The sequence below is a fragment of the Nicotiana tabacum genome, chromosome 5, assembly GCF_000715075.1.
Source record: "Nicotiana tabacum cultivar K326 chromosome 5, ASM71507v2, whole genome shotgun sequence".
Lineage (NCBI taxonomy): Eukaryota > Viridiplantae > Streptophyta > Magnoliopsida > Solanales > Solanaceae > Nicotiana > Nicotiana tabacum.
Window position 1 is genome coordinate 84230926 of NC_134084.1, and position 11816 is coordinate 84242741.

Sequence of the window (11816 nt, forward strand, 5' to 3'; positions counted from 1 at the left end):
GGTTTTGTTACAAACTTATTTTTAGTTTTATGGTCCTACCTTGTTTTTACACATAAAAGATTTACTTTTATAAAATATCTGTCTTTTACACATATAATATTTAAAAAAGTTATTTTGTTAAATTATAAATTATAAAAGAACATGATGTACAAATAACACGCAAAAACTGACTGCTTCATAAAATGAGCACTAATATCTTGTCAGTAATGTTCGCTTCTTTAAATGCCGATATTACTTACATAAAATTCTGTTTTACGGGTATCATCATTTTTTTTAAAATTTTATTTTAATGTTCTTGATATATGCCATAGTGTTTTATTATTAAAAATTGTATTTACGGTAGGTCGATGCCATACTCATATAGCTCATTATTCAACAACTACGTATTTAGTTCAAAATGCTGCAATTGTAAAACCGCGAACAAGAAAAGGCAAAAAGGTCATTTCACAATATATCCAACAATGAGATACAGTAGTCGAACAAGGAAGCTCAAAAACGTCCGTTTATAGAGCCCAAACTCGACTTAGAACAATTTTTTTAGAGAGAGAGAGAAGTGCTGAAACTCTGGATATTCTTCAGGACCTACCGCTTTATCTGAAAAAGAAAAGATTTTGTTTTTGTATTCAAAGAAAGAAAGTCTTCTTCTTCTTCACTAGCTAGAAGCTAAAAATAACTTTGTCCGTTTGCTTCTTTAGCATTCAATTCTTCATTTCCTCATCCGATCCTCTCTTCAAAAAAAAAAAAGTATTCTCACCGACTAGTGCTAGCTGTCTTAGATTTTATCTCTACATATATGTAGTGATTATGTTAATCTTAAAACGATCGAGTTTGCACAAAAGATTACCTATAACCAAAATCGACAACTCTCCCTCAGGAACTCGACAAAATAATCTTATTCGTAACTTTAGGAGAAGGGGTGCCTCCTCACAAAGGAGGTCGAAACTCTCTCTCTCTATATATATATATATCTGTACTGTGGAGAAAGAAATCAGTTCTTGTAGTATAAAAAAAATGGGGCTTGAAAGTGATAATGGGATTTCTTTTGGAAGTGATCATCGGCAACATTTATTTTTCCATAATATTTCTCAGGAGCAGCAGTTGCAAAATAATCAGATTGCTTTTGGAATGTTACAGCAGCAGTCAACTTCAGCATCATCTTCCGTTCCAGGAAACTTTATGTGCTAATATTTTTCTTTTGTTTAATTAAAGTTAGGGATACAAAAATTCAACTCATGATTTAATTTCTTCACAGCGCATTTCTCCATTTCTCTTGAGTTAATAATTTTTTTTTTCTATCGTTGATCCACGAGCAGAAGCAAAGACAATACTGGTGGAGCTAATTATGATTTAGGTGAACTGGATCAAGCCTTTTTCCTTTACCTTGATGGTCAAGATCCTTCAGCAAACCATGACCAAAGACGTGAGCATTCCTTCCACCCATTTTTTTCTTCTTCTCACCAATGTGTTCTGAATTTAAATTTGATTGATTCAGCGTTTAAAGTTTTTAGTATTGAATCCACCTTTTTTCCCGGTGAAGCTACTATTTTTTCTGTTTATATAATTGCAGAAAATAATTGTGAGATGAGACCACCGACTCCGAACATTTTTCCATCACAACCCATGCATGTTGAACCAACATCAACTAAGGTACACAAACTCAAACATGGATAACAAGTTTAATATTTTATGTGTATAGAAAGGCAATATATATATATATATATAATGTTTCTTGCTGTTTATGTTTCTATAATTTCTAATGGCTTGTTATTTTCTGCTTTTGGTAGGCAAATACTGGATTGGTTTCTAGTGGTTCCGAGAAATCATCTCAGCCGTCCATGGAGTTATCCAACCCTAAAAATGAAATTGTTTCTACTTCTGTACCTGAACAAAAAATTGCTAAGGTATACTTTAACTTTCTCATGTTTTATATATTCTTTAGCAAAATATTAGTCCCTTCATTCCATTTTTTGAAATAAAATTTACATACTCAAAAATTATATGAAAAGATTATAATTCACAATAGTTAATAATTTAAAAGAATATAATTTAAGAAAATAGTGGTCAAATAAGAATTTTTTTAACTTTTCAAATAATAATAATAATAATGTCAAATAAATTAGAACAAAGAGAATAATTTTTCCTTTGCCGCTTTTTGTATTTAGTTTCCCCTAAAAAGTTTTCATTGGTTGGTGTTAGCGAGAATGGAACAGGAAGGGTCTAAATTCAAGTTCAGAGAAAGATGCATGTAAAACACCAGATCATAAGGTGAGACTTGTGGTTTCTGATCTTTTGAGGAAATGTATCCTTTTTTTGGGATTTTAATTTTTAGTTAATTGCTTTTCTTTGCAGATATTAAGAAGACTTGCTCAGAATAGAGAAGCAGCTAGAAAAAAACAGACTTAGGAAAAAGGTACTACATGCACTTAATTATTTTCATTTAATTACTATTGGTGTAACACTTAAAACAGGAGCATCGTGCTTGAGCAATTATATATTTAATTTATGGAAATTTGTTTTATCTACTTATTTTCCATTGCAGGCTTATATTCAGCAGCTAGAGTCAAGTAGGATTAGGCTTGCCCACTTAGAACAAGAATTACAAAGGGCCAGATCTCAAGTAACAACATTTAATTTCTCTAACCAACTCAGCTTATTATAAAGCTCATAGAATCATTTGTTGTTGCTTCTATATTCACAATTATTTTGGGGGGAAAATGACCTTAAGAAAAAATTCAAATATTTGTAGGGATTTCATTTTGGAGGTAATGCTCTTTTAGTAGGAGACCAAGGCCTTCCTGTTAACATGGGGAGCATGAGCTCAGGTAAATTTTAAATCCCATAAATTAAAATGTATTTGGTATAATCAGTAACGAAGCCAGAAATTTGTTCAAGTGTTCAGACTTGAAAGAAGTAAAAAAAAATTCCAACAATGGGTGTTCAATATATGTTATATACATCTAAAACTAATATTTTACTTATATACACAGTGTAATTTTTCGTTGTCAATTGACCACCCTTAGCAAAAGGTGGCTTCGCCCCTGGGTAGAATAGAAGTCATTTTCCAAGAAAATTATATTTACGAGAAAATAGTTTTGAGATTAAGAATTTTAAGTTTATGGGATATATATATATATATATATATATATATATATATATATATATATATATATATATATATATATATATATATATATATATATTTTCTTTTTGATGGTGGTCAAATCTTAGGTGGATTGCCTAATATTGTCGAATCTATAGCTAGAGCTCTAATTCCGTCGGTTTTCAGGTGTTCGTTTAGAAAGAAAGTTGATTTTTATTAAGAGGAAAAATGTCTTCTCCCTCACTTATGACCGATGGTTATTCTCTTATTTTAGTTTAACTCCGTATTACTTATTCTAATTAATATTTAGACATTATTATTACTTATATTTAGTATTCAAAATTTTCATCATAATACTCTCCCGTTTGCTAATATTATCATTAATTTTTAATACTTCCTCTATTTTAATTTATGTGAACCTATTTGACTGGACAGTGAGTTAAAGAAAAAAAAATTTGAAATTTATGGTTGTAAATATATCACAACATTTGTATGATTATAAATCTTTTAAAACTTGTAGTGTAAAATGACATGTTTTATTTTAAGAGTAGTATTGAAATCCAAATTAAAAGTTTCCTTATTAGAAAAATGTTCACTTATTTTTAAAATTTACTAAAAAGGAAATAGGTTTATATAAAATAACAAGGATATATTTTTCTCGAGACATATTTCCCCATGCACTAACCAATCAAACATCTCCCAAGAAGATATTTTCATTGAAAAATTACTAATGTCGTTGTACTTTATAATACTCCTTTCGTCTCATTTTATTTTATGTGATCACTTTTATTGGACACTAAATTTAATAATAAAAAAATATTTTGTAACTTGTAGTTTAAAGTGAGTTATGTGACTATAAAGCATAACATTAAGGATAAATGAAATTATGATATATCATTTTTTGGAACAACTAAAAAGGTAAGTGTATCACTTATTGTGACGGCGGACTAGTAATACTCTCGATTTTCAACCAAAAAAAAAAGGTATACTTGTGTACCCTTAAAATGGATAACAATTGAATTTATACGCGATTTTAAGGATATGTGGATCGATTCAACACAAATAATCAAGAATGTCAGATAAACGAATTAAATATAGAATGAATAACCAAACTAATTGTGATGTTACGGCCAAGCTCGAATTTGGTCTTAACAGTAACTTTGGTCTCGATCAGACCTTTGGTTCGAAGCCAAACGTATATGAAGAACAACAATAAATTAAGAACCTTTAATTTTATTAGCTAGAAAGAAGAGAAATCAATTTGTACTGCCTTGGTATGCGTGTTACAATGTGTCCAGTTGAGATAAAAGTCTCTCTTTTATATAGTAGGAGAGTTTCACCCCTAGTACAAGTATAGAAATTAAAAGGTAAAAATCTTTCTTTCTTGTTAATTACTGATCTGTTACCGACATTGGGCGAGATCTGCGACGTGATAGCCGGTTGGACGCGAATATCACGGCCCTCCGTTAGTTGTGTGCAACCGTTCACGTGCTTCCCGAAGTCTCAAAACCCATCCCGGGTCAGGGTGCGTCGGTTTATCAAGTCCGATGGCGAGCATTTTGTTCGGACCTTGGTACAAGAAGTTCTCAGCTTCGATTACGATCTCATGTAATCAACCTTTGTTATGTTTGACTCATAAGGAAATCGTGGTATATACATGTTACCCCACCGTATACAATTCTCTCATGTGCCATATAACCTGTAGCTTTATGGTTTATTCTGATTAATATGGATATAACCTATTGAGAGTGTAGTATTCATGTTGATTTAGATGCAGCAGTTTTTGATATGGAGTACGGAAGGTGGCTGGAGGAACACCATCGTCTCATGTGCGAGCTGCGCAGTGCACTACTGCAGGAATATTTGCGGGAGAACGAACTCGGGATGTACGTCGCCAATTGCGTGACACATTACGACGACATCATGAACCTTAAGAGCATGCTTGCAAAATCCGACGTCTTTCATCTTGTTTCCGGCATGTGGAAAACTCCGGCAGAGCGCTGTTTCATTTGGATGGGAGATTTCCGGCCATCCGAGCTCATTAAAGTACGTAAAAAAGAGTTTAGCATCTACACACTCATATATAGGTGAATATTAGGTGTATATTTGGGAGTTTTATGCATGTATGTTATATGTCTGGGATAAGCTGATTAATCTTGGTTTGTTGTGTCTAATGATTCATGATTAGATTATCCTGAGTCAGATTGAGCCATTAACAGAAGAACAATTTGTGGGGATTTGTGGGTTACAACAATCAACACAAGAAGCTGAGAATGCCCTTTCACAAGGGCTAGAAGCTCTGAATCAGACTCTGTCAGACACAATTATTGTCTCTGATGCATTGGCTAATTTCCCTCAAAATATGGCTAACTACATGGGCCAAGTAGCCCTTGCCATCAACAAACTTTCCACTCTGGAAGGTTTTGTAAGACAGGTATGTCACAACTTACATTTAATAAATTTAATTTCTAAATATTGGTAGTGTGAAAGGCTTTTTACACTATCAAGTTACCTAAAATAATTACAAATAACTGCCAATGATTAATGAAACTAGTCACCTAAAAATAAGATAGACAATCTTCTGGAATAAATCACATTACACTGATAATCTTTGTATTGTCAGCGTTAATATGTTAAAACCTCTAATTATATACTCACAAAAGAATGTTTTATTCAAGGTCATATTTTATTTCTTGAGAAGAATCTAACGCTAAAATAAATCTCTTTGTATTATGTGTACGCACACAGTTGAGATAAGATTTTAGATTAAGAGCCTCTTTAGCCAAGGCACTTTTTTCGTCACAAAAGTATTTTAATAAAAATTTGAGGCGTTTGACCAAGCAAAAAAGTGCTTTGGAGCATCGCCAGAAGCTAGCAGAAGTAGACATTATTTTTTTAAGACAAAATTATTCGTATCATAAATTTATATTTTGTCAAATTATCCCTCATTAATTTAACCTTTTGCTTTTCCTTTTTGTTTCTATGTACCATCCCTTTCTTTACAATATTTTTATTTTCCTCTCCTATCCCTCTTTGAAATAGTCTTTCTACTATAAATAATTTTTTTTCTTTTTTTGTCTTCTGGCGTTTCTTATCTTCTTCGTATCCTGTTCTTCTTTGAATAGAGATACTTTAATTAACTAAAAATAAATTTTTATTTCATATTTTATTTAATAAAAATAAAAAATTAATTAAATTTTATTTGTAGTAAATATATAAATTTATTTTTCTCTTTTAAATAATACTAATTATAAACTAAACCTTAATACTACATTTTCTTATAATTTAAAATTTAAAATACTTTTTGAAAAGATTGATCAAACACAAATAATAATGGCCAAACATAAACTGCTATTCTCTAAAACTACTTTTTTTTAAAATATTTTTGAACGAAAGCACTTTTCAAAATAAATAGTTTTTTAACAATTATAAAATTTACTTATTTTAAAAAGTACTTTTAAAAAAAAGTATTTTTGTAGAAAAGCAATTTGTGCTTGGTTAATCAATTTGAAAAGTACTTTTGAGCAGTAATTTTTGTTTGCCAAACTTTTCAAAAATATTTGTAAGTATCAAATTATAAACAAGGACATAAAAATTCTTGCTTAATAATTAATACTATTTAAGTATATAAATTTTCAAATAATTATTATGAAATATTAATTAAATTTTTTTATTTTTATTTTAACTAAAATTTAAAAATAAATATTAAATGTATTCTATTCTTTCAATTATTTAAATATATTAAAGTATCATTCAATAAATATGAAAGCATTCACCCCAAAGTCTCCATATTTAGAAATCTATCCTAAAAAGATACATATATATTAGGAGAATCACGTTTAAAATAGCTAAATATTAAGTTAAATTGAGTAGGGTTATTTTGATATATAATTCTATTTTTATGAAAAGCTATTTTTTTAACTTTTTAATGACAGTTTATGTTTCTATCCAAAAGTACTTTTTTCCTTTTAAAAGCTTAGCCAGATACTTCAATGTAGAAAAAGTTTTTTTTTTTTTTTTTTTTTTTAAAAAAGAAAGTACCTTGAAAAATTTGACAAACAGGCTATTAAGTGATTAAGTGATGTTAATAGATTGGTAGGGCCAAGAAGAAGAAAAAGAGTATTTACTCCATCTATGACCAATTCTCTCTCCCAGCTCATTAATCCATACATATACACACCGTTTAGTGCATTACCCAAGTAGCAGCTCAAAATCCTAATTTCGTAAATTATGCTTTTTAAGTTATATATATTGAAGATGTAAATATTTTTCATGTTTTTAGTAAATTTTAATATTTTATCTGTCCATTTTAGTTGTCATATTTTTTTTACACGGCCGTTAAGTAATTACTGACATGAAGGGCCATTTGACTACTATACCCTTATTAACTCTTCATCAAATTTACGTTTTTTATGCAATATAGTCAATATTTTTTACTTTCAAGAACAATTAACACTAAAGAATAGGAAAAAAATAATTAATTATATCTTGATTTTCTAAAATGATAAGCATTTTAGACCAGTTATTTTTAATAACCACAATAACTAAAATAGATCAGAAGGAGTATGTAATATTTCATGTTAGTTATCCCCTCTATTTCAATTTATGTGGCTTGATTAAGGTCAAAGTTTGTAATTTTGACCATAAATCTAGACATAGATTTTCAAGTTTTTAAAATAAAATTTACATACTTAAAAATCCATACAAAGTACTATAAATCATAATAATTTATATTTAAAATACTCATGATATATTTAATAAATCCACGAAAAATAAACCTCGTAGACTCACCAAATGATAATGTAAACACATAAATGGAAACAGAGGGAGTACTATTTTTATTAGATTATCAGGTACTAATATTTATCAAAAAACTATAATTATTTAATAGGTAGCATGATTGGGTAAATGATAAATTTAAAAATGTTATTTTTGCAAGAATTTCGGTCAAAAAGCAACGCGAGCACAATCTTGTAAACGCAGACTTCCAAATAGGGGAGGGATTCAGAAATATATGATTTATTTTTAAAGACATTTGACTTGAAACACATTTGAAAGAGCATGCAGCCACGTAACATAACTCTATGTACATGTTCTAGCTATAACATTGAAATTTCATAGTATTTCCCAGCTCATTGCAGTTGCCTTTTCCTTTTCCAATATATAGCATAAGAAAACTAACATGCCTTAGGGAATAAAATAACAAAAAATAACTTTCACATTCTGAATCCATAATAAAATCTTACGAGCGTGCTCAAGTCAACTCAACCATTAAATCACCAGCTCCAGAATAACAATTATTATACTCGTCTGCTATATACTTCTTTTTAAACATTGATGGCGATTTAAAAATCTAAAATAAAAGAATATAAATCAAATAAGTCAAACATGAATTGACTTCTCCATAAATTATGTATTTATCACTCCCTTTGTTTCATTTTATGTGATATATTTATTATTTGGAGAGTCAAAGAACTTTTTTGACCATTAATATATAAATTTTATTTTAAAAATTTTAAAACTTTTTCTTTGAACTTGCATCAAATATCTAACTAGTTTGACCAATTGTACTCGGAACTACGTCATATAATATGCAATGAGTACAAGTTATTGACGAAAGAAAAGAAATTATTATCAATAATTATTTTTCACTTACAGGCTGATACTTTGAGGCACCAAATAATTCATCGGTTGCATCAAATTTTGACAACTCGTCAAGCGGCAAGGTGCTTTTTGGCAATTGCTGAATATTTCCATAGGCTCCGAGCTCTTAGCTCTCTTTGGGTGGCGCGGCCTCGGAAAGAATAAAAAATAAAAATAAAAAGGTTTTCATATAGGTCTTTTGTTAATCTATATATATTCCCCTCCACCTTTTAATTCCTTTTTTTAGTTTTTAATTTTATTTTGTTTTCCGCTTTAACCTCTCATCTTCATAGAGATGTATAGCAAACAAAGAAATATAGACAGTTTTTCCCAAGTATCATAGAGAATATTTCTCCTTTGTTTTCTTCTAAAGACTTTCGGTGTTACTTGGAAAAAATTTATGTGATTTTTCTGATTATTATGAGAAAGAAAACTTGATAATATGTATAAGGGTAAAAATATATTACGTTAAGTAATTGCATAAGAGAGTGACATGCGGAGCCAAAGGCAGAGGATAGCTAAAACCGAAGACAACTGTTTCATTTGTTATCGGAAAGAATGACGCTCATAAAGATGCAGCAAATGTCTATCACTCAATAGGATTTAATGGGGAATATTCTACAGCATTTAGTACACTGTCCATTACAAAGAATTTGTCATTTATGCTCATCATTACGCATTTTTCAATGGCCATCATAATTGACATTAAAGAAGCTCAAGATCCTAGGAACCTGTTCCCTAGGTGCAGATATAAATAGTGAGCTCTATTGTCATTACAAAGAACACAACCTTTCTGGCAAATTGACGCGATAATCTATTCAAAGCTTTATATATACCATTTTATCTTCCTACTATTTGATTTCATTATTGGTGCGTCTGGAAGTCTTGCTCCTAAAATTATTGTTTCTGCTATTTTGTCTTTATTTCAAGGCTAAATATTGTGTATTTCTTTAATTCTTGTATTATTTCAGGACCGAACTAATTCACTTATCTCGAAATCATGTATAAATTTAATTGTACCGTTTTACGGTAAACAAATATATAATACAAGGAAAAGGAAAGCTCATGTGACTACCTATACTAGTACTAGGTAATGCAATAGTTAATGATCATTCCTTTTAGTAGTTAACTTTACATCGAATAGGTGATTTCAATTTTGGAAGGAAAAAATGCGTGAGGGGGTGTTTTCACTCGTCTTTGGAGTTTAAATTTGTGTCAAGGATATCTTCTTATTTAATGGGTATAATTATCATATCACTTTTATTCTTGACATTCTTGACGATTGTCTTCTTGACAACACTCTTTTTACTTAATTCCTTCGTTTTAATTGCTCTTAATTTAATTTTTACTTAATTCCTTAATACTAGTTATCTTCTGAATAGGAGAAGCAGTCTCCTCTTTATATAGTTATACACCAAACGTGTATTCTAAATGATAAGGTAAAAGGAGTCTAACTAATAATAAGTACTCCTTTCTTCTTAAGATCCAAACAAGTTTTTATTTGATCGTAATTTTTCATGTCTCATTTTAAAATTGTTAATTTGTAATTTATATTTTTTTTACGTAATTTTCAAATATATAAATTATATTTCAAAAATTTAAAGATTTTAGTAAAGGTGCACAAGAGTCATGTTAGTTTGGTTTTATCAAAACCAAACCAAATCAACTATATCGGTCTGTTCGATTTGGTTTGTCAATATTATCGAATTTTCTGGATTTTTTTTCATTAAATATTTTTTCAATCTTACTTATCCAAAGTCATAGATGAAGCTTTCATAAATTAATATATCTTTAGTAAGAATTGAACAAAATATATGATCTTTCGAAATATTCTTACCTTAGAATCTTTTTTGTAACATATGATAGTTATTTTTTAATCTAACAATAATTGTTTATTGATGTTTGAAATCTTAATAATGATATATTCTGTTTTATTTCAAAAATTCGGAAACATATCATTTAAGGAATTTTTTTAGAGTTTAATAGATCTTGACATATGAATATGAAAGAGATTGACACATTTCAATAACATTTAATAAGAAAATGATGATACACGTTTGAATCAAGTATTATTTAAGTAAACAAAATTAGATGCACTGTTTAGTTCTATTAAATATTACATCCCATAGAGGATCATAAAATTTTATTGATAATTTTTTTTAAAAAATTATATAAAATTTTAAAAGTATAAATAAAATTTATATATTTATATGTTGGTTTAGTTTGAATTTTTCTTACTCAATATCGAACCAAACTTAATTTGTCTTTTTAGTTGATTTGGTTTGACTTCTCGACTTGGTCAATTTTGTAATTGGATTTGAGCACTCTAAATTTTATAGGAATTTTTTCCTCCTACATCAAAGGTTAATACCTTATTTATTTTAAATAAATATCATTTAAAAAAAATATATTCTATAGATACCTTTTAAGGTTTATAGCAAAATATTTAATTTTGGTTGCCTCCTAGCCCTAAGCCATTAAATACGCTAATCAGTTACACTATTTTCTTTCTCTCTCTACTTTGATACATCCTATTCTCTTCCCCCATCCCATTAAAATTTCTCAGTGTAAATAAAATCTCATACTTCCTCTCTCACGCTTTGTTCCCTAACATACCAGATCCCCCGCCACCATTTACGCCTAAATTGACCCACCTCCGCCGTCTACCACCACGGATCCCCTCCAATTATGTATTTATTCCTCCTTCCCTTGGCGTTTTCTTTTAGTATAAACAACAAGGTCTGGGAAGGTTTCATCGATGCTCCATTGATGTGATTTAATGACCAAAACTGTATGATCCTCCATAAAGAATGCTTATTAAGAATCTATATAGAAAATCTATACAGAGAGTCTTACCTAGTTTGAGTCATGCAGGTTCTATTTATGAGTGCTACAATGGTGATTTCCTTGTCAAAGTCATAAACTTTACAGAGACACTTCGTCTCTTCGTCCCGGACCTCAATTCGATTTTAAGAGTATATGCATATTAGCAAGCGGTGAGCATATAGTTCAAACATCCCCACGAGAAATCCCTCTGCTACGCCGACGGTGACAACCGTATCGTCTCTGTTAA

General features: G+C 29.6%; 1 pseudogene; it reads left to right on the forward strand.

Moving 5' to 3' along the window:
- Positions 1-487: 487 nt before the first annotated feature.
- LOC107819380 (bZIP transcription factor TGA10-like) lies at positions 488-9115 on the forward strand (annotated as a pseudogene).
- The last annotated feature ends 2701 nt before the right edge of the window (positions 9116-11816 follow it).